The sequence below is a fragment of the Sciurus vulgaris genome, assembly GCF_902686455.1.
Source record: "Sciurus vulgaris genome assembly, chromosome: 8".
Taxonomy (NCBI): Eukaryota; Metazoa; Chordata; class Mammalia; order Rodentia; family Sciuridae; genus Sciurus; species Sciurus vulgaris.
In genome coordinates this window covers 14,871,587-14,895,723 of record NC_136468.1, presented here as the reverse complement: position 1 = coordinate 14,895,723, position 24,137 = coordinate 14,871,587, and the positions used below count along the sequence as shown (strand labels likewise).

General features: G+C 35.6%; 1 protein-coding gene, 1 long non-coding RNA gene and 1 pseudogene across 7 annotated transcripts in view; 2 read left to right on the top strand and 1 right to left on the bottom strand.

The window, feature by feature from the left end:
• The window catches only part of BRAF (B-Raf proto-oncogene, serine/threonine kinase), a 181,606-nt gene that overhangs the window by 117,994 nt on the left and 39,475 nt on the right, over positions 1–24,137 (bottom strand). The window lies entirely within an intron of this gene.
• On the top strand, positions 6,730–15,276 carry LOC306667501. Its single transcript, XR_013765580.1, has 2 exons — positions 6,730–7,720; positions 15,170–15,276. It is a non-coding gene; the product is annotated as an uncharacterized lncRNA (long non-coding RNA).
• LOC306667922 (male-enhanced antigen 1-like) lies at positions 17,254–20,497 on the top strand (annotated as a pseudogene). The gene has a single exon. The product of its transcript is annotated as a male-enhanced antigen 1-like (transcript).

Here is a 24,137-nt window from a genome sequence, read left to right as displayed (position 1 = left end):
CCACAAAGCAAGTTTCATAAATATTTTAAAAAATTGTTATCAGACAGATATTCCCATATAATTTGGAAATCAATAACTATTTGAATATACCTTTGAAAATGTCAACATTAAATTCATAAAAAATTCTTAGAACATTAGAATTAGGGATCTTATAAATTAATAAAGGATATATCTACAAGAAACAGCAGGGATACGAATAGGAAAAGAGGAACTTAAGCTGTCACTATCTGCGGATAACATGATTCTATATTTAGAGGATCCAAAAACCTCCTCCAGAAAACTTCTAGACCTCATCAATGAATTCAGCAAAATAGCAGGCTATAAAATCAACACGCATAAATCTACAGCATTTTTATATGCAAGCAACGAAACAGCTGAAAGGGAAATGAGTAAAACAACTCCATTTGCAATAGCCTCAAAAAAAATAAAAAAATTGGGTATCAATCTAACTAAAGAGATAAAAGATCTCTACAATGAAAACTACAAAACATTGAAGAAAGAAATTAAGGAAGACCTTAGAAGATGGAAAGATCTCCCATGTTCTTAGATAGGCAGAATTAATATTGTCAAAATGGCCATACTACCAAAAGTGCTATACAGATTCAATGCAATTCCAATTAAAATCCCAATGACATACCTCACAGAAATAGAGCAAGCAATCATGAAATTCATCTGGAAGAATAAGAAACCCAGAATAGCTAAAGCAATCCTTAGCAGGAAGAATGAAACAGGAGGTATCGCAATACCAGAAGTTCAACTATACTACAAAGCAATAGTAACAAAAATGGCATGGTATTGGCACCAAAATAGACAGGTAGATCAATGGTACAGAATAGAGGACACGGACACAAACCCAAATAAATACAATTTTCTCATACTAGACAAAGGTGCCAAAAATATGCAATGGAGAAAAGATAGCCTCTTCAACAAATGGTGCTGGGAAAACTGGAAATCCATATGTAACAGAATGAAACTAAACCCCTATCTCTCACCCTGCACAAAACTCAACTCACAATGGATCAAGGGCCTTGAAATCAGACCAGAGACCCTGCATCTTATAGAAGAAAAAGTAGGTCCAAATCTTCACCTTGTTGGCTTAGGATCAGACTTCCTTAACAGGACTCCCATTAGCACAAGAAATAAAAGCAAGAATCAATAACTGGGATAGATTCAAACTAAATAGCTTTCTCTCAGCAAAGGAAACTATCAGCAATGCGAAGAGAGAGCCTACAGAGTGGGAGACTATCTTTGCCACTCATACTTTAGATAGAGCACTAATTTCCAGAATATATAAAGAACTCAAAAAACTCTACACGAAGAATACAAATAATCCAATCAACAAATGGGCTAAGGAAATGAACAGACACTTCACAGAAGAAGATGTACAAGCAATCAACAGATATATGAAAAAATGTTCAACATCTATAGTAATAAGAGAAATGCAAATCAAAACTACAGTAAGATTCCTCTCACCCAATTAGAATGGTGATTATCAAGAATACAAGCAACAATAGGTGTTGGTGAGGATATGGGGGGAAAGGTACACTCATACCGTTCCAGTGGGGTTGCAAATTTGTGTAGCCAATCTGGAAAGCAGTGTGGAGATTCCTCAGAAAACTTGAAATGGAACCACCATTTGACCCAGCTATCCCACTCCTCAGCCTATAACCAAAGGAATTAAAATCTGCATACTATAGAGATGTAGCCACATCAATGTTCAATGCTGCTCAATTCACCATAACCAGATTGTGGAACCAACCTAGTTGCCCTTAAATTGATGAATGGATAAATAAACTGTGGCATATTTATACAATGGAATATTACTCAGCCATAAAGAATAATAAAATTATGGCATTTGCAGGCAAATGGATGAAATTGGAGAATATGTTGCTAAGTGAGAAAAGCTGATCTCAAAATCTAAAGGGAGAATGATCGCAGTGATAAGCGGATGATGACACATAATGGGGGGAGTGGACAAGAATGGAGGAAGGAGGGACTGTATAGAGGGAAAAGAGGGGTGGGAGTGGTGGGGGGAAGGGAAAAAGTAACAGAATTGATCAAACATTACCCTATGTAAATGTATGATTACACAAATGGTATGACTTTGCTTTTTGTACAGAGAAAAACATGTATCCATTTGTTTACAATAAAAATAAATTTTAAAAAAGAATTTTTCATTTCGGTTTTGGATTTCTGTGGTATTTTGAAAAGTTCTATATTTCAAATTTTCCAGATCATTCTTTTTTAATAAAGCCCAACATTTGATATTTCATGAACTTTTTTTTTTTTTAATTATGCACGGTTAACTGACAAAGAGTTTTAGCACTAGAATGTTGATATTAATTTAGAAAGCCATATTTGCTAGCAAAACGCCAACACTTTCCCCAGTTGGCCCTGGTGAGCTCCCCCTGAGGAAATCCACTGGGGGAAGCTCTCTCCACTGTCTAGGAAGTAGGAATGAGTTGTAAATAGAGGAAGAAGGCAGTGGAAACACTCTGCAGGTATGTAAGAAAAATAAAACTCTGAATGTGCCATTGAAAAAACTAGCTGGTATTTAGGGCAACAGCAACAATCAATGGAACTGCAGTTGATCAAGTCAGTAAAAAAAAGTGAATAAACCATCTGTGTTCACAAATTTGAAGTATAATGGGATAAAGAGAAAAGGTGAAATGGATAGGTAGAAAAACAAGATTGAAAGCCAAAACTAAGAATTAAACATTTTTCTTAGAAAATAATCTTGTCATTAAAATATAAATGATAAGAAAAAACAATTTAAAATTCTATGTCTGTGTCTACTAAATTTATGTGAGCAAAAATATATTGCAGTCAGACTTCTAGGCAAAAACATATATGAAGTGAAAAAAAACAAATGATTTTTACAAGTTGACATAGTAAGAACAAAAATCCAAAATATCTAAGGAAATGTTTTCAAAGAAATAAAATAAAAATTGCTTCAACATTGCAGTCTACAAACCTAACTCTCAGAACAATGTGCAGGTATATCTAAATAATGATGAAATGTGATTTTGTTCATGCATGTGAATTAAGGTAATGACCAAGTCAGAAAAGCATGCAGTCCAGAAGCCATAGTGCAATGCAAAGTTCTTGAGCATACTTAAAATAGAGAATGTACCCCAGTCCATTGATCCCAGTTGATTGATAGTTGAAACAGAGTACTTAACAAGAGTTGTGGTATGTGGTGATAAAGGCTGAGGAAATAAAGTGGTATGTGGTATGTGGAAATAAAGTCCAGCGGGGCTGATGCTCTGCTACTCCACGTACAACACCCATACCTCCAGTTCCTTTCTTTAAAACACACCAGTGACCAGTGACCATAACTGTCAAACAAACACAAACACACGCACACACACACACACTCACGCCAGGCCAAAAAAAAAAGTTCTTCCTAGAGGAGAAATCATCAAATTTAGTATCTCATTAAAGTAAATAAAAATTCATTTATAGATGCGTTCATCACAAAGGAAGAAGTCCTCAAATGTAATTCATGTAATACAACACAAATCAATTATAATTTTCTTGATAAAAGGTAAAGTAATGTTGAGTTAAGGGAGAATAAAAAGAAGCATATTTTGCTATTATAATAATTTAAAAAATGGTGCAAGATAACTGATATTTTTCTCTACTAGAAATATAAAATAGATTTACATAGGCTAAACAAAAATTTAAATGTGCATATGTAATTACTTTCATTGTTAGATTTAAAGGAATACGTGAAACAATGAATATACAAGCTATATAATTTCTGAGATGACAACAAGGTGGAGAATATCATGCTAAGTGAGATAAGCCAATCTCAAAAATCCAAAAGAGGAATGATCTCACTGATAAGTGGATGATGACACTTAATGGGGGGTGGGAAGGGGACAAGAATGGAGGAAGGAGGGACTGTATAGAGGGAAAAGAGAGTTGGGAGGGGTGGGGAGGGAGGAAAAAAATAACGGAATGAATCAAACATCATGACTCCATGTAAATATATGAATATGCAAATGGTATGCTGTCACTCCATGTACAAACTGAAACAACATGTATCCCATTTGTTTACCAAAAAAAAAAAGAAAAGAAACAGCAAAATGTCACAGTGAATAATCAGAGATGATAAAGGTGTCTTTGCTATTACAGATAAGAGTTTAGAGCTAATGCCATGGGACAAGGTGTATAAACATATCATAGGAATATTTGTAGGATATATGCAACTGCTATGGTTTGGATGTAAGGTATTCATTCCCTAAAATCTCTCATGTGAGGTAATGCAAAAAAGGTTGAAGAGAAATGATTGGGTCTTGGCCTTAACCTAATCAGTAAACTGATTCCCTGATGGGATTAAGTGGGTGATAGCTAGAGGTTTGTGGCTGGAGGAGTGGTTCATGGGGCAGGGGTGGGGGTGGCTACCAGGTATGTATTTTGTATCTGCAGAGTGGGTCTCTCCCTGTTTCCTGATCACCATGTGAGCTGCTTTCTTCTGCCACACTTTTCAGCCTCACCTAGAGCCCTGACGATTTAAATCAAGTCGGCCTTCTGTGGACTAAGATCTGAAACCATGAACCCTCAAATAAACTTTCCTCCTAAAATTGTTCTGGTCAGATCCTTTAGTTACAGGAGTGAAAAAGCTGACTAAAACAGAAATCTACAGAAATTTTATAAATGATTGGGGCTAATAACTGTAACTATAAAAACTAATGGAAAATATTAGTAAAGTTGCTGGATATAAGATTAAGAACACAAATGCTCTAATGTATTAGCCAAAGTCAATTTTAAAAGGAAATACTTTTCATGATAGCAACAGAAACTATAAAAATCCAGGAGGAAAAATCTATCAAAAAATTGCTAAGACTTTTGTGGTAAAAGAAACAAAATAATGTAAGTGCATAAAAGACGACTCAGAAGAGACAAAGTCAGATGACCTCCCTCTTTTGGTAGCCAATCAGGAAGCTGGCTCAGCAAGTCTGTTTGCTTAATAGAAGAAAAAAGACTGATTATGGTCATAGAACTCAGGAAGGAAGCTTCCCTTTTCTAATAAAGCCATCTGATAAGCCCCAAATATTACATAGGAGTCCTTTCCATAATACATTTATTCTGGTTATGTCTGGCCTAAGCACACATCATTATGGGGATAACAGATCTCAGGAGATTGTGTGTGCCCTGGTACACCTTTATTTCTCTTCACTAAACAATAACAATGTCATCAACATCAGTATCATCATCACCATCACCATTTCTATCATTATTTGGTGGTGCCAGGATTGAATGTAGGGCCTTGTGTATGTTAGGCAAGTGCCTACTACTGAGTTATTCCCCCAGCCTCTCACTAAACCTTACTTCACATTTACAGCAAATGACAAGCAGGTGCACACATGTCCCCCTTCACTTGGTGAAGACCTACATAAATGTTCTTTTACAGAAAGATTCAATATCATACTGTTGTCAAATTTCCCCAAATGAATTTAGTGCAACACAATAAAGATAAGCCTATAAGGTGCTTTATCTGTGTCTGTAGTTTTTAAAATTTGTTCAGAAAAATATAAAGCAAATATGTAAAATACATGGTTCAAGAAAGCTGAATAATGGGGTACATGGTATATTATTCCCTACACTTTTCTCTGTACACTTGAAGAAAGGAGGGAGGGAGGAAGTGACAGAGGGAAGGAATTGAGGTGTTAAACTGAGCTCCTTCCAGAAATAAAACATACTAAACTGTTCTTTCTTTTAGGTGGCCCTAAACATGCCTGCTATAATCCTTGCACCCTAGAGGAAAGGCAATCAGTGAGCATAACACCTGTAGAGAAACCACAATCAGATCTCCCATTTAGAAAAGAAGCTTAGAAATACATAACTGCAAAGTTCTCTACTATGATCAATTTATTGTTTATTTGTGAATGTTAACAGGCAAGTCAGAAGACTTGCCTGAAAAATCTAAGAAAAAGATCATCATAAGTAAATAGAATAACTGGGCAAAAAGAAAAAAAATTATTATTGAAAACACATTTTACAATAATAAGGGATAAATAATAGAATGAATATTGATGATCATGGTAATGATTTATAAGATAAAGAAAATTCCCAGTTAACAGAGAAAAAAAGAAAGGGGAGGAGTAAAGAGATGGATGATTCAAAGAAAGCTGAGATGTTAAGAATGCACGTGGAGATTCAAAATAAAGTAAATGAAGAAATAAAGGTGATCCTAAAAGTATTTGGGGCCAAAGAAAAACACCTATCTTCTACTAAAAGAGTTCAGGAGAGAGTAAGAATGTTGAGTTAAAAAGACTTATGTATTAGGAATTAAAAAGACTATGTATCAGGATAAACCCTAGTTTCCATGATTAACTTTTAGAAATTCAAAACTGAAAGAAAATCCCCAAAAGCGTCCCATAAAATTCTTACAATTAACTTGTCATCAGACTTTTCTTCAGCAACATGAAAGATAATGAAGACAGAGAATATTTGCTGACTTAAGCTAGGAGGCTGGTTACAATAGGGATTACTAGTAAGTCCAGGAGTTTCTTTTTGGAATGATAAAAAACATTCTATAATGGACGGTGGTGATAGCTGCACAACTCTGAGAATATATTAAACAACTACATTGCATTGCATGTGAATTATATACCAATAAATCTGTTTTTAAAAGACAAAGGCTGTCTGGGAGTTTAGCTAAGCGGTAGTGCTTGCCTAGCATGTGTAAGACCCTGGCACTATCCAAAAAAAAAAAAAAAAAAAAAAAAAAAAAAAAAAAGCCAAAACACGCCCCCCTCCATTAATTAGTGGACTAATGCCTTCACTGCCTTAACCAAACAATGATTTTCAGTGTGGAAATTTTATGTTCAAGCAAACTACCAATCACTCATGAGAGCAAATGACAACTTTTAGACATGTAATGGTTCAATGTACCTCAGTAGAAATCACAGACCTGAGAACATTTCTAACTTTTGTCCTAGCAATTCTACTTCTAGGAATTCTATCAACCATGAAGTTGAGAAATAGAGTAGGTTGCTAGTCCCAGAACTGATAAAGATAAAGCAATAATTCACTAGGTGAAAATAACACTAAAAAAGCAGTCTTTACATACATACAAGCACAAAAAAGGATGTGAATAAATTCATCCAAAAATGAAAACATACCCTACTCAAAAAAGCCATGTTACAAAGTAGAAAGTTAAAGACAGTGGTTAAAGTTATAGTATAGAATGTATGGTAAGTAAAAGGAGAGGGGTCATAAAAGGGGATTCAGAAAAATCAGATCATAGTGCAGGCAATGGAACAACCTTGAAAGCAATGATAAACAGTTTGAATTTTAAACTAAGTGCAATCAGAATCTAAAGTTTCAAAAGCAGGTTTGCATAACAACCTAATGATTTATAGTTTATTTTTATTATTATCCCCATTTTATAGTTGAGAATATTGGGTTACAGAGGTGTTAAATATCTTGCTCAAGGTCACACAACTGGTAAATGATGGCATCAGGATTTAATTCTAAACAATAAAAATCCAAAGCAGAATATATATTATGGTATATCTAAATATCACTCTAGAGGAGATTGGATTATAATGGGGGCAAGAGTGAATGCAGGGATGACCAATTGAGACTGACTGAGATGACTGCTTGGTCTAATGTAGAGAGAAAAACTGGTGAATCTGAGATTATGTTTTAAAGGTAGACAAAAAAAAAAAAAAAAAAAAAAAAAAAAAAAAAAAAAAAAAAAACACTAGTACATTAGACATGGAGTAGTGGTGAGGGAAAATAATAAGGGATCAAGGTTGACTGAAACTCTGGTGTGAATAACAGGGGTGGGCAGTGGTTTCATGAGGGAAAGAAATCAAACATATATCACCAACATGAGAGGTTGATTAAATGACCCAGGAGGTAACTGGCTATGTGAGTTTGGAACTCAGGAAGAGAGATGAGGCTAGAGACACATTTGGGTGTCACCAACATATCAATAAGCATATCTTCAAGGGAGTGTAGATGAAGCAGACTCAGCATGTAAGAACCCACCAACATTAGTAAGATGGGTGGAGAACAGAGACGCCAAAAACAGCTGAGAAGAAACAGACACCGAGGTAGATGAAAACTATTGAGTGAATAAAATTTCATGGTTAAGAGTGGGAAAATGGGAACAGGAGATAGTGGCTAGGAGACACCTAGGAAGGCTGTGGCCATTCATATGTACATACATTTGCAAACAGATAAGGGCTGCAAGATAACAGCACATTTGTGGCTGAAGGGAAAATCCAGTGGAGTAGGAGAAAGTGATGTGAAAGAGTTGTTAACTTCAGGGAAAAAGCCTTAGAGACAGTTGCAAGAGATGAAATCTGAGTCATAAGTAGAGGAGTCAGACTGTTAAGAATGGTCTTTGATAACAAGTGAAATGAAGATAGAATATGAGGACCAAGTGGATAGATTTGTAGAACCGGTGGTGAAAAGATGACCGCAGCTGCATGATTTCTCAGTAGGTTGGAAGTGAAGTCCACAGATGACAGCAAGAACTATGGAAGGTCTGCAGGGAGTGGAAACACACTCTACACGGGGGAAGCAAAGAAGCAGCTGCACTGACAGACATTGTGATGCCCTATTGAGGTTTCTGGCATAAATTTAAAGCAGTACGTTCAACTGCCTGTGTGCAGGCAGAGACTGTGGATAGCTAGTATTTTGACAGTCCTACAAAATGAAAGAGAAGAAGAATTAGAGTCAAAGGTATTAGTAATTTTTATAATCTGAAAGGTGGGCCATGAAGAAGTGGGGCTGTAATATGAGGCCAGAACATTTTTAAGGGTTAGGAAAGAAGTTGAGGATTTAGGAGTTTGTTGACTCTAGTTTCACAATTCCTTTGGCTAGGTGAAGAGAGAAATAAAAGAAAGAAAATAAAAGTAATTTTAAATTTTGAAATTCACCTAAAATGATCTAAAACTGAATAAAAGGATCAAGAATTTTTCTAGACTGGGGACAGTGCTAAGTGGTAGAGTGGTTTGCCTTTTATGCCCAAGACCCTGGGTTCAATCTCCAGGATTCAGGGGAAAATCACTTTTTTTTTTTTTTTTTTTCTCCTCCTGGCTAATTAAGCACAAGTGAATTCCAAGTTTCAAAGATCCTGGAAGAAAAATAAGTACAAATTGGTAATGTCCATATTGTCATGAACTGTTCACACAGTCATTGACTAAATCTACCTAATTTTTAAAATTCAACAACTGCTCAATGGTATTATTCAAAAGAGCCTTTATTACAGATCAAATTTTGTCACATACATAGAATTGAAATGAATGGAACTGTATCTGGAGGGGTTAAACTGAATGAAAACATAGACACTTACAAGTGAAACAATAAAAGCAGTTCAAGTTCACGACAACTGCAAATACTTTTACACATCTTAGCAATGCACAGTTCTTGCCTTTGGTACAACTCCCTGTCATATTCTCTCACTGTAGCCACCTTTCCCAAGTTACTCTCAGTTTTCCCAAACTCTGAGACACCATCCAGGGTACATCTTACTATTACAAAACTAAAGTTCTGTGGGAAAACATCATCACAAATAAATAACTGGGGCATAACAGTCAATTAGGACTGAGTTCTGGGAAGTTGGGATCTATTTATACCATGTTGATCACTATTTTATTTCTAGTATCAAGGGACACTGTCTAGCATGAAGCAGGTAGTTTGTAAGTGCTGGCTACATGGAAATATTCTTTATTTTTCTATAAAAATTCCATATTTTAATTATGCTCAGAGGAAATTCATGAAATCACATTCAAGAGGATTCTATTGAGGTCACACACAGAAGTACTGTAACAGGCTACAGGTAAGCCAGAAAAGTAGAAGCCACTTTAGTCAAGATGTTGTATTTGTTCTTTCTTAATTAGGGTACCATGAGAAAATTAAGCCTTAACATCCCAAAACGCAAACAGCATAAGTAATGAATTGCCTCTTCTCCATCCATCTAGAATGGTATTTCTAGAACTCTTAAGAGAGATGGAGTTTTAAATGTATATTCATTAGTTTATTTTTTTGTAAACACTAAAATAAACTACAGTGGAGAGCATTTCATAGTATTTGAATATTTTAAAGACAAAATGTTACTATATGTTCGACAAAAAATATCAACTCTTTGACTTGCTTAATGTGCTTTTCAAAACCCTTTAAAAAAAAAAAACAGTTTTCAAAGACTTTATCAGTTTTTCAAAGATTCTTCCATTAATACAAGCTTTCTCCAGCTTGTGCCATATACTACCTGTCATAATCTCTCACTGTTCTAGTGTGGGTGCTAGGAATATTATGCAGCTCCTGTTGTACCAATCGTATTGTAATGCTTACTTTGCACCATATACTCTGTCTATATTAATTCATTCAGCTCCTCCCAACAACTCAATGAGGTTTGGGATACTTAACCCTATTTCACAGATGAGTAAACAGGGATTAAAAAAGACTTGAACCATGTTAGACAACTTAGAATTACTCTTATATTGCACCAGCCTCTATGAACATTTATGAAAAGCAGAAGAAATATTTCATTAGGTATGCTGTTATGGTTTTGAGGTATCCCCCAAAAGCTCGCATGTGAAACAATGCAGGAAAGTTCAAAGAAATGATTGGGTTCTAAGAGTCTTAACCCAATCAGTGAATTAATCCCTTTAGGATTAACTGAAGGGGTAGGGTGTGGTTGGAGGAGGTGGAATTGGGGCCTGGCTATGGGATATAATGTATTTTGTAACTGGAGAGTGGAATTTCTCTCTGCTTTCTGATGATGTGCACTGCTTCCCTCTGCCACACTCTTCTGTCATCATGTTCATCTCACCCCGAACACTGAGTAATGGAGCCAGCTGTCTGTGGATTGAAACTTCTGAAACCATGAGCCCTCAAATAAACTCTTCCTCTTCTACAATTGTGTTGGTCAGATCCTTTTAGTCACAGCAGCGAAAAAGTTGACTAAAACACTGACCAAGAGCGTACTAGACTATTGAAGGCAGGTTAGAACTTTAAAATACTAAGCATTCAGGTAAAAGTGGATCTGTGTAGATTCATTCCTTCACTCGAGAAATAATGAGTGCCAAGGTTCTAGGTAATGAAGACACTGCAACTAAAGTAAAGTGCCTGACCTCATGAAGTGCACATTCTAATTGAGGTAAGATAAGAACTAAACAAACAACATATGTTAGATGGTTATAAGTTAAGAGAAAACAAACAAATGAAAATAGCTGATGAGCAGGAGGGGACAGTGGCTTTTAATTCTGTAGTACAGTCAAATTTGAGGGTCTCATTGATAAGATGTATGAACAAAGATGTGAAGGAAAGGGATCAAGTTCATCATGTGGGTAAGGAAGAGGAAATGAGTCCAAATAAAGGAGAAAAATATGCAACAGGAATTAGGGTAGGAGCAAAACTGGTTTGGTGTCCATGTGACAGACTGAATGTGTAAATGACCTCAATCAATGGCTTCCCCATAGGTACACCTGTAACTTAGCAGTCCCTTCCCCTCTGATTCTGGGCTTCTCCAAGTGACTTACTCTTATGTTATCTTACAACATGATATTAATAACCATGACCCAGCAAGGCTTAAAAAGGACATATGCATTTCTTCTTGCCATCTTGAACAAATTAACTTGCTTGCTCTTTTGCCTCTGTAAAAGAATATACCCAGGATAGTCTACTAGAACCAAGCTGTGCCACTAAGGCAATCCTACAACAGCTGGATACCTAGAACCAACTGGTCACTGATAAGTGACTGAGTCCAACCAAGGTTAAGCACAACACACAAAGGCCTGTTTATTAGACTTAAAATAGTGGTTGTTTTAAGTACTATGCTTTACAGTAATTTGTTACACAACAAAAATACATTGTGTTGGAGGAACATAAACACACAAAAGAACACACAAATACTTGTACATGAATATTCATAACAGTACTACATGTAATAGCCAAAATGTGAATAGTTAACTGAAAAATGTTTATCAGTTAATGAATACATAAAATATAATGTATTCAGTCAATAGAATTTTATTCGGCAATACAAAGAAACAAAATATTGATAAATATTAACATGAACAAACCTTGCTACTAAGGTAAAAGAAGCTAGTCACAAAGAATCGTGTATTGTATGATTCCACTTATATAAAATGCCCAGAATAGGGAAATCTATAGAGACAGAAATTAGATTAGTAGGTGCCTAGGAATGGAGGGGAAAAAAGGGAATAAAAAGGGATGACAGTTAAAAGCATCTGGGGTTTCTTTTTGGAGAGAGGAAAATATTCTAACATTAATTTTGGTGATGGCTGTTGTACAACTCTGTGAATATACTAAAAGCCTTTGAACTGGATATTTTACATGGTGATTTATATGATATGTGACCAATCTCTATATATAAAGTCATATTTTTAAAAGAGAAAATGACATGACCACATGTTTTCAAAAGCATTACTCTAGCTGCTATATGGAAAGGGACCATAGTGGGAGAAGGGGAGATGCCAAGAAACCAAGTGAAAGCCTTTTTACTAACTAGACTGACAGTGGCAGAAATGGTAAGAAGTGTCAGATATTGGGTATATTATAAAAGTGGAGACCGTAGAATTTGCTGATGAGGTGGATGCGGGGCATTATAGAAAGGAGTCATTTTTCATTTTACACTTTTTAATCTGCATAAATCAAGAATGCAAGAGCCCCAGATCAAACTAATGTAGAAGCAGCACTAGGGTTGGGGGGTAAGGACACAGGATGTATAATAAGGAATTTTATTTTAAACATCCTAAGAGGCCTATTAAACAATCAGAAGCATAATAAGGGGAGCTAGATACACAAATCTGGAATTAAGAGGTCTGGCTGGAGATACAAATTTGCAAGTTAAGAAAAAACTATTGGAGACCCCTCCCCATAATAACAGCTTTGAATCCAGTTGATCACATGTTAAAACTGCTGTTGTCCAGGCAGTGTGCATGATATAGTTGTTATTGTCAGCACACATACAACTTGATTAAGGATATTCATGATGTCATTATTCAACTGTTAAATACACTGTTGCTATTACTGTCAAGATTAACTGCCACATTAAAACGCCTTCAGAAAAATAATGATTCTGCATTGAAACAAAATCCAAATATCCATCATCAAGTTATTAAGTATAATTAAAATACTGGGGATTGAACTCAGGGCCTTGTGCTTGCTTGAGGCAAGCACTCTACCAGCTGAGCTATCTCCCCAGCCCCGGGAAGTCAAAATTATAACACAGTAACTTTCACCAAAACTTTGTATATTTAATACATGACACTGAAATATATTCAATCAAAAGAGAAAGGAAGCTGGGTCTGGTGGTGCATATCTGTAACCCTAGCAGCTAGGAAGGCTGAAACAGGAAGACTGAAAATTCAAAGACAGTCTCAGGAGCTTAGAAAGGTCCTGTCCAAAAATAAAGGGGGGAGAGGCTGGGGATGTGGGTTGGTGGTTAAGCGCCCCTGAGTTCAATCCTGGTATTGAAAAGAAAAAGAGAAAGGAATTCCACCCCTCAGTTTATACCCAAAAGACTTAAAATCAGAATACTACAATGACACAGTCACATCAATGTTTACAGCAGCTGAATTCACAATTGACAGATTGTGGAACCAACCTAGATGCCCTTTAACAGATGAATGGATAAAGAAAATGTGGTACATATACACAATGGGATAACTCAGCCTTAAAGAAAAATGAAATTATGGCATTTGCAGGTAAATGGATGGAGGTGGAGAGTATCATGCTAAGTGAAATAAGCCAACCCCCCAAAACCAAAGGCCAAATGCTTTCTCTGATAAGCGAATGCTGATCCATAAGGGTGGTGGTAGCGAGTGGGGAGCGTACAGGGGAGATGAAGGAACATTGGATTGGGCAAAGTGGAGCAAGGGGAGGGGATATGGGAATGGAAGGATGGTGGAATGAGACAGACATTATTACCCTATATACATGTATGATTAAACTACTGGTGTGACAGCATCATGTACATATAGTCAGAGCAATGAGAAGTTGTGCTCCATTTGTGTGCAATGTGTCAAAATGCATTCTACTGTCATGTATAACTAATTAGAACAAATTTAAAAAGGAGAAACAGGGTTGGAGAAGGGAATAGCAATTATTACTGTATGTAAATCTGAGGTGGTGACATCTCAGTACAGATTAAAAGAGATATAATCAAAAGTTTTTGTCTTGTCAGGAAAGCAGAAGAAAATACCAGATGCCAAGTATTTAGATGACATTCTATAATAAAGATTACACATCTGTTACAAAGAAAAGTTATGACAGTAACTTACAAAACTTTACACCAAAAATACAAAGAACCCAATTAATAAATGGGCCAAGGAACTGGACAGATACTTTACAGAAGAAGACATACAGGCAATTAATAAATATATGAAAAAGTGTTCAACATCTCTAGTAATTAGAGAAATGCAAATTAAAACAACCTAAGATTTCATCTTACTCCAATTAGAATGGCTTTTATCTAGAACACAAACAATAACAGATGTTGGCGTGGATGTGGGGAAAAAGGCACACTTTTACATTGCTGATGGAGCTGCAAATTGGTGCAGCCACTCTGGAAAGCAATATGGAGAATCCTAAGAAAACTTGGAATGGACCCGCCTTTTGACCCAGTTATCCCACTCCTCCATTTATAACCAAAGGACCTAAAATCAGCAAACTACAGTAACACAGCCACATCAATGTTTATAACAGCTCAGTTCACAATAGCTAGATTGTGGAACCAACCTAGATGCCCTTCAACAGATAAATGGATAAAGAAACTGTGGTATATATACACAATGGAATATTATTCAGCCACAAAGAATAATAATATTATGGCATTTGCAAATAAATGGATGGAATTGGAGAATATCATAAGTGAAATAAGCCAAGCCCAAAAAACCAAAGGCCGAATGTTTTCCCTGATAAGTGGAGGATGATATATAATGGGGGTAGGGGTGAGGAATGAGAGAATAATGGGGGAACTTTAGAATATGTAGAAGAAAATGAGGGGGGATATGAAAAATGGTGGAATGATACAGACATCATTAACCTATGTACATGCATGATTACATGAATAGTATGAATCTACATGGTATACTACCATAGAAACGAAATTATGTACCCCATTTGTGTATAATGAATCAAAATGCAGTCTGTAAAAAATTAAAAGATAAAAATAAAGAACTAAATAAATAAAATAAAAATTTGTGCCACTAAAAAAAAAAAAAAAAAAAAAAAAAAAAAAAAAAAAAAAAAAAAAAAAAAAAAAAAAAAAAAAAAAAAAGATAAGTACATGTCTATGGTCCCAGCTACTGGAGAGGCAGAGGAAAGAGAAAGTAGAATGGCTTGAATTCCAGGTTCAGGGCCAGCCTGGGCAACATAGAGACAGCCTTATCTCAAAAAAATGAAATAAGATAAAATAAATGTTGAAAAATAAATAAAAAATAAACAGACTTTTAACAATTTAAATTATATGCTAAAACTAAAATCTAATGATTAATATTAATATAGACTATTTGTAATAGTTCTTATCTTTTCATAACTAACAGTAAAAGGCCCTACCTGCAGTATAACACACAGCTCTCAGGTTCCAGGTAATTTTGGCATCTAAAGTCCTTACAACCCTTTTGACTTAGGTAACCAGAGAAAAAGTTTTACTCTATTATTCAAGTAGTCTGCAGTCAGTTTGGCTTTCCTGAATATAGCAAAAGCAAAAAAGAGAGGAGAGAAGTACAAAGAGCATTCCTAGGCTTTACTATGAACCTAAAATGACTCACTCTGTCATTCACTAGTCAGATCAATTCTAGCAAAGCTTTCTTAGTTTTCTTTAAAAATGTTTTTTTCCACCTTTTCCTTTCCTAGTAAGATATAAGTCAAAATCACTGCCTTTTCCTTCTATTTTTAAACAAAGTCTCTTACAGAGTTGTCATACATACAAATCACAATTTCAAGAGTTCCTGTCTTTGCCCCCAAATATTTGTATCTGGTCTAAATTTGGAGGAAAAAGGTAATCAGCCTTGGGAGTTCTGTCTGGACAGAATGGCCAGGGAGAGGATTATTCATAGTAAGTTTGGACTACCATAAGGAGCACAAGTCACATGGTACCCATATTCTCTAAAGTGAAGACTGCCTAATTCTTCCACAAATCCACAGATTCCTGTATTCAATACCCACTTTCTCCAGAGACTTTAAGAAGTTACCATAAATGGGCTATTTGTGCTCAATTTAGGTTCTTATAAGTGACCTATTTTTAGGAGGCCAAGAGAGAATGGGTTAAGTATTGATGAAGTCCACTCTAGCTTTCAACACTGATCATTTTTAACCTTCACTATGACCTCTAGGCATCTAAGAAAAACCAAGAACATGAAGAAAAAGAGGAGGAAGAGGAGAACAAGAGGAAGAGGAAGGAGAGGAGGAGGAAGAAGAAAAAGAAATGCAATCCAAAGAACATAGGCATCTGTGGGATGAAATTAAAGGAGTGATTACAATAAACTTTATACCATTAAGCCAGGCACAGTGGCACACACCTGTAGTCTCAGTGATTCAGGAAGCTGAGGCGGGATGATCACTCAAGCCCATGAGTTAGAGATCAGCCTGGGCAACAGAGCAAGATCCCATGTTGGAAACAAACAAAAAGCCTCACTAACTTTATACCATTATTGGGGTGAAAATGACCTCAAATCCACCTGAGAAAATATGAAGAAGAACCCAAAAAAAGCAAGACAGAAATAATAAAGAGCAGAAATCAATGAAAAAGAATGCTATTAATAAAACAAAAGCTGTTCTTTGAAAACAAAATTTATAATTATTTAGCAAGACTGATTAAAAAAAGTATACAAATTCCCAATGTTAATAATCAAAGAATAAACCACAGGCCCCTGGCTGACATTTAAAGGTTAATAAAAAGAGAATGTTATAAAAAATTCAGTGAATATAAATTCAAAACCCTGGGGGAAAAAAATGAATAAATTTATCAAAAATCAAAAACACGTACATAAAGTCCTCAGAAGGTGGAACAAATAATATGAATGGTCCTATAACTACTAAGGAAACTCAACACATAGTTAAAAACCTTTATTAAAAAGACATCTCTAGGGCTGGGGTAGGAGTACTTGCCTAGCATATACAAAGCCCTGGGTTACACTCACAGCAAAAAAAAAAAGAAAAAAAGGGAAAGAAAGGGAAAGAGAAAAGGAAGAAAAAGGAAAGATGGGAGGGAGGGAAGAAAAGAAAACAAAAGGTAAGACAACATTAATAATCAAAAAGGTAAAATAATTGCACATGAAGATTAAATTTAAGGTGGGCTGAGAGGCCCCCTGTCAGGATGGCCATAGTAGTTCTAGGGGGAGACACCATTGGCCCTGAGAGTATCTTCTCCAATCAGACTGAAGAACTGGGGCCACATCAGAGCCCTACAGAAGGCACTAGGGATTGGAGCAGTGAAGAGCCTAAAGAAGAGCAGGAAGAAACAGGAGCAGGCCTGGCTGGCTACTCCTACAGCCCCTAAACCAAGATCCAGAACAAAAGGAGATGGAGCTTGCACCAGTGGGGGATGGAGAAGATGTAGTTGCTGACATCCAGGATTGGATCCAGGCCCTGGGGCTTCATTTGCCAGACCCACCGTTAGAGAGTGAGGATGAAAATGAGGAGGGAGCTATTGGATTCAACAGCACAGCTCTATTCCCATGGACCCAGAACACAGAGAGTTGGCAAAAACAACAATGGCTGGAGTAAGCCTGCCTGAACCAGGAATTCCTGCCTGGGCTTGGGAGATATCGGATGCCCAGTGGGAAGATGTGGTAAAGAAAGCCCTGCAAGCCTGGCAGGCATCTCCTGCTTAGAAATGACCACACTGAGAGCTGCCTCATCTCTCTACATTCCACGACAGAACCAGCACAGGACTGAACACATCTCTGGTTATAATATCTTACCCATCACCCTTTCACATCAAGGCAAATTAGACTTCTGCTCAGAGACCCACTTTATTCAGTTCTGTACATATGGGGACATTGGCTCAAGTCCCACACACCTTAACATGTACCATTCTGTGGAGAATAAAGCACCCTATGGACTCAGCCAAAAAAAAAAAAAAAAAAAAAAGATTAAATTTAAGACACGAAACTATTATGAACAACTTTAAATCAATACAATTTATATAACTGATGCAGCCAAAATTTATACAATTTTAAAATTATAAAGTAAAACATCTTAAATGACCTGATTCACTTTTCTGCCTATCTCTGATTATCCAAACTTCAACACCTCATTAGATGTAGGTAAAAAAACAAAACATAAAAGGGCAGTATCACCCAAAATTTTCTGTGTATACAATTAACTTAAACTGTACTATCATACACTTTAAAATGACTCCACTCTGTCAGTTTAAAAGTCTTTGAACACTTGGCTGTGTACAAAAAAATTCAGAAATGACATACAGAAATCATGACTAGTGGTTATACATGGGAAATAAGGTTAGAGGTCTATCAGGGTGGAAGTTATTCTTTACTGTGTATGCTTTGGTTAAAAAAATAAAGGGGGGTACCTTCTTATAAGAAGCTAATTATAACTGTTTAAATTGTGTATAAAGCCACATAACTACAGGGAAGTGTAGACACTCTAACAGTTTTGCCCATTTCAAAATCAAGGATTAAACAGGTGAAGAATTTATATAATTAAAACTGTATAATAATTATAGCTATATTAACTAAATTTCAAGATAAAATCTGTTTTAACTACTGAAATTCACTTTTTAAAATAAACCAGATTATAAGGAATCTTTCTAAACTAATATTCATATATCAGAAATATGTAAGCCTGATTCTTACAGGAAGTTTTGTGATTTTTGGTAGACCACTTTATGTCATACTACTTTAACCACTTAAGCAGAATTTTCGACACTGTCATCTATTCATGAGTATTACATAACTTTACACATATTTTAGAAATAAGCCAAGACCTATGGTTCATATACTATAGGTCTTTAATTTTCACAAGCAAAATACTGACGCTAAACCAATTTGTTTTTCCTCAGACTTAACAAATATAAACACACGCACACACACACACACCTCTAATCATTTTGTCCAGTTTGTTCATACTACATATACTACCTATTAGTTATTTACTATCTTTTTTGGTTATCAGATTGACTGTCATAGGAAACAATTATTAGGGGCATCAAGGCATGGTGTATGTCCATGAAAACTAAGTTCAAAAGTTTAGTTTGGCTAGAGCATAGGTAAGAGTTTAGGAAAAGATAAATAAATTTTGGCTGAAAAACCTTCAATGGAGTTTAGATTTTACTTTGGAGACAAGGACCAAATAAATGGTCAATACCACGTGTTTTAATTCCTTACAACACTATTTATTAGGCAGACTTGAGTAAGTTTTATTCCAAATGTTATTCTGTTCACACTTTACAAGTTTATCATGATGAGTTTTTGATGTGTTAATCACTTCTTGAGTTACCTTGTTTACTGTCATTACTCTAGTAAAAACTATTATGCTCTTTCTGAACTAGTGCTACTTACAAAGGCATCCTGATTCCCCAACTTTTTTGTACTATTCCTATTCAATTCTCATCCATTCTCCAGAGCGAAATCCCTGAAACACATATCTGACTCTATCACTTCCATTGCTTACATCCTTCCCAATCAGAATAAAACTTAAACTTCATAGTATAGAAATCAAGGTCCTACAAGAGCTTATCCTTGCCTACCTTTTGCTTCAGTAACCACAAATTCACACATTTTATTCCAGGAGGAAGCCTGGAACATTCTATGCTCTACACTTTTCCAAACAAAGAGCAGTTCCTTCATTCAGAGTTTAAATCTCACTTCCTCAGAGGAACTTTCCTCACACTTCTTCTATATTAAATCCTCATTAAATTCTCACAGCACTCCATATATTTTCTTGGCATATATCACAATTTAGAATGTGTGTGTGTACGTGTGCACACACATGTGTATATATATCTTGATAATGATTAATAGACATCTGATTGCAGAGATCACTCTAAGCAAATCACATAGTAAAATTTTTAAATGCAGTTTTTATTGTCATAAATGGCTTTTGATCTTAGACATGATGTTTACTCTGGCAATATGGTTAGGTTAACCAACAAGTCAGAGAGGCACTTGAGGCAGGGAGTCTCATGAAAAGCATGCTACAATTCTAGCCAAGAAGTAATCAGAGTCTGAGCTGCTGATATATCTAATACTCTTCTGTAAGGTAGCAAGGAGAAAGTCAAGATTCTGAGAGTAAATGACCATTCCAAAAGAGGAACTGAAAACTTATGGTGTAATAATTCAGCTCTGAATTTAGATGACCAGATAAATAGGTTGGTGAAAGAAACTACCATTCTAACTCCAAAGTAAATCATGACAATTCCAACATTGATATGAATGCAAAAGAAGTCCCTTTAATCAATGTAATTTTGTCTGGTGATTGGTTAACTGAAAATATCATTTAAGTTAGAAAATCATAAAGAAATGGCAAGCCTGTACCTTAAATTTTTAAATTTTTTTTTTTTTTAGTTGTAGATGGACACGATTTATTTTATTTTATTTTTTTTTACGTGGTGCTGAGGATTGAACCCAGTGCCTCACACTTGCTAGGTAAGCACTCTATCACTGAGCTACACCCCCAGTTCCTTAAACATTTTGTTAACTTGAAACTATAAAATGAGCATTCATTCCAAGTATCTTCCTTTAAATATGAATTAACACCTAATTTGCAGCAAATTTTTTTTTAAATGGAGAACATCAGTTAACCTGATAAACTGATTAGGTGGAGGTCAATTCAGAAAGCTTAAACTATTTTTCCCTTTCTTTTTTTTTCTTCTTAGTACTGGGGATTGAACCCAAGTGTGCTTAACCCCTGAGCCACATTCCTGGCCCTATAGATTTTTTTATTTTGAAACAGGTTCTCACTAAATTGCTTAGGTTCTTGCTAAACTGTGGAGCTGGCCTTAAACATACTGCCCCAGTCTCATGTTGCTGGGATTACAGGCGTGCACCATCACACTTGACTATTTTTCCTTTTGAATACTACTGCTGAAATAACATGGTGCAATAGTCAAAGCTGTGGTCTACAAAATAAATACACTACTGAGAGCACGCTTTATTGGGGGTGTTGGCTGGTTAGATTATTTAGTAATGCATTCACCTAGAAAATTAAGGGAAAAAAATCAGCTTTTAATATTTACACAGGCATCTTCCCTTGGGGCTGATTATCAGAGGAGCATGTCCCATATGGTCAAGAAGCACACTGAAGACTGGGTGTTCCATACAGTACAGCACTTGACAGTGTCACTCTCCTCTTGCACATTAGTCTTACTGTGAGCACACTCTGACTCCCACAGACTGAATTAAGTATGTATTGATTATATTGAGTTTTACCAAAACCTTATAGAATGGCAGTGACTTAAAATAATTCCTATTATTAAATAAGGATTAGTATTGAAGATAATACTATTGCTGCCAGAAAAAAAATCAAAGCCTAAGCTTTGCCTGTTTCTAGTACAAGCTGTTTGTCGACCATGATGCAGGATAAAAATTCACAACACACAACTAATTCAGTAGTTCTCAGTCAGGGGTGATTTTGCCCCAAAGATACCTGGAAGTCCTTAGAGCCCAAAGGCTGTACATTTACAAATATTAAATATGAAAAGGATTTCTTTTTGTTAATTTTCTAGATGAATGTATTACTAATACATGGCCAGCCAACACCCCATACTTAAAGAGTATGTTGTACTTATACTGTAGACCACAGCTTTGGCCACTGCATTGCAATCCACTGTTCTGATGTCTCTATTCAAAGAATACTACCAGCACCTAGTGGGTAGAAGTCACAGAACCTACTAAACATCCTCCAATACACATGACCATTCTCCACAACCAAGAATTACCCAGCTCAAAACATCAATAGTGTCAAGACTGAGAAACCTTGATCTAATCATATCTGACAAGAAACTGTCTTGTTTGAAAAAAAAAATTACCCAGATTATTTAAAATATGGACTTGTATCTAGTATTGTAATGATGACCCATGCCCTAAGAGTACATTATGACGACATACCAACCTAAAGATGAACCCCAAATCACAATTTTAAACTCATTTTTTGTTTAGTTTTTAAAAATATGCTAATAAGGATGTTCAAATTTTATAATGAATGATCATGATTTTATATAGTGGTAGACACAAAACAAATATGGAGTGGAAATAATGTGTTCAAATTCTTTTTGCTAATAGGGCACAAAATAAAGTCTGAAGACTATTGATTCAAACAACTGAGGTTTATAAAGAGACTGAAATAATACAAGCAAGTTTATTAAAATTCTAATTCAAAAATAGTTATGGTGGCCCTTGCCTGTAGTCCCACCTACCTGGGATGCTGAGGCAGGAGGATCACAAGTTCAAGGCCATCTTTAGCAACTTAGCAAGACTGTCTTTGAAATAAAAAAATCAAAGGGGCTGGGGATATAGCTCAGTGGTAGTGTACCACTAGGTTCAAACTCCAGGGCAGAGGAAAAATCTAATTTAAAAATCACTAAAAGAAAAGAGAAAATAAGAATGAAAGAACCTGGTAAAGTAATGTTTTATTTTCCAGGAATAGCAAGCCTAAGGTACTTATCAGAATTAAGATAATAAACCACATTGAAAACCATCAGCAAAAAATCAGTGAAGATGTCAGAAGTCGTAAAATGAACAGAAAAACTATGAACAACTGTGGTTAAAAACCTCACAAAAAGAGGTGGCTGTACATTATACGTTACGTTACTAAATGGGGAGGCTCCAACAGCACAGTGGTTACAAGCATGAACTCTGGAGTCAGAATGTCTGAATCCAAATCCCAGATCTTCCACTTAAGCAGTGTGCCCCTAGGCAAGTTGCATAACCTTTCCAAACAAACTTCATCTACAAAATGGAATTATCATATCTAACTCTCAGAGTGGTTGTGAAGACTTATTGTCCAATGTATTAGCTAAGAACACAGGCTTTAAAATCAGAATTACTGCTTCTGTCACTTAGATATGCAAATTGGGCAAGTTACTCAGCCCTCAAGTGTCAGTTTTCTGACATATTCCTATCATCCTTCGAATGATACAAACTTCATTGAGTTGATCTGAGAATCACGTGAGATTCGCTGTCTGGCACAAAGTAATTAATGAACTAAAATAACAAGTGAATTAAATACTCAGTTTATTAATTTGACTAATTAAAGTGGCACTGTATCATTGTAAAATATTTTTTGTGTATGACTGTTTTCTATAGTTCTTCAACAACTATCTTTTAAATACCTAACTATATACTTTCATTCAGTCAATATTTACCAAATCCTTACTTGTGCTCAGACTTGATCTGAGAGCTGAACTGAACAAAACTGACAAAGTTCTTCCCCTCAAAAAAACTCACAGGTTCTGTTTAGTTTTGTTTTTCCTAAGCTAAAATTCCCTACTCTTTTCATTGTTCTTCAATGATTTAGTAGCTTCTCGGTCTTCTCTTTTGTGAATTTTCAAAATGTTGCACATCAGTGGCCCACAAAATGACAGTTTTCAACCCTGGCTATAGATTAAAAAATCACTTAGGGGACTTTAAAACTCCAGATAAAAGTCCTCACTCTCAAACACCAGAGTCTCTGAGGATAGGACATAGGTATCTATGCTTTTTAAAGTTATTCAGTTTTTTCCAATGTGCAGGCAAGGTTAAAATCGAAACAAAACACTACTCAATATTCTATCACCCATATCTGAAAAAAGGAAGCATATTTTAAGTGAGATCATTATTGCACAGTATTATCAATGCAGTATAAGAAAGAATAGTTTTTTAAGAGTCATACTATACTTCTAATTTATATTAAAAGTATAACTCATTCATTAATGTCATGTAACAATCATTTAAAAAAAATCTGCCTTAGACCAATGACACAAAAATATCTTTACCATGAAAAATTTGAGCTCCCACAGTAAGGTTGAATTACACAGTCCTAGACAACTATACTATTTAAAAAATTACTTCAGTAATCTGGTTTTGTATAAAATGTCACAAGAGTACAAGCGGATAGGGTGAAAGGGGAGTAGGAATGGAGGTAGTGTGGGCAGGAAAACAAAAGAAGTTAGAGAAAGTTTCTGGAAAAGATAACCAAAAGTG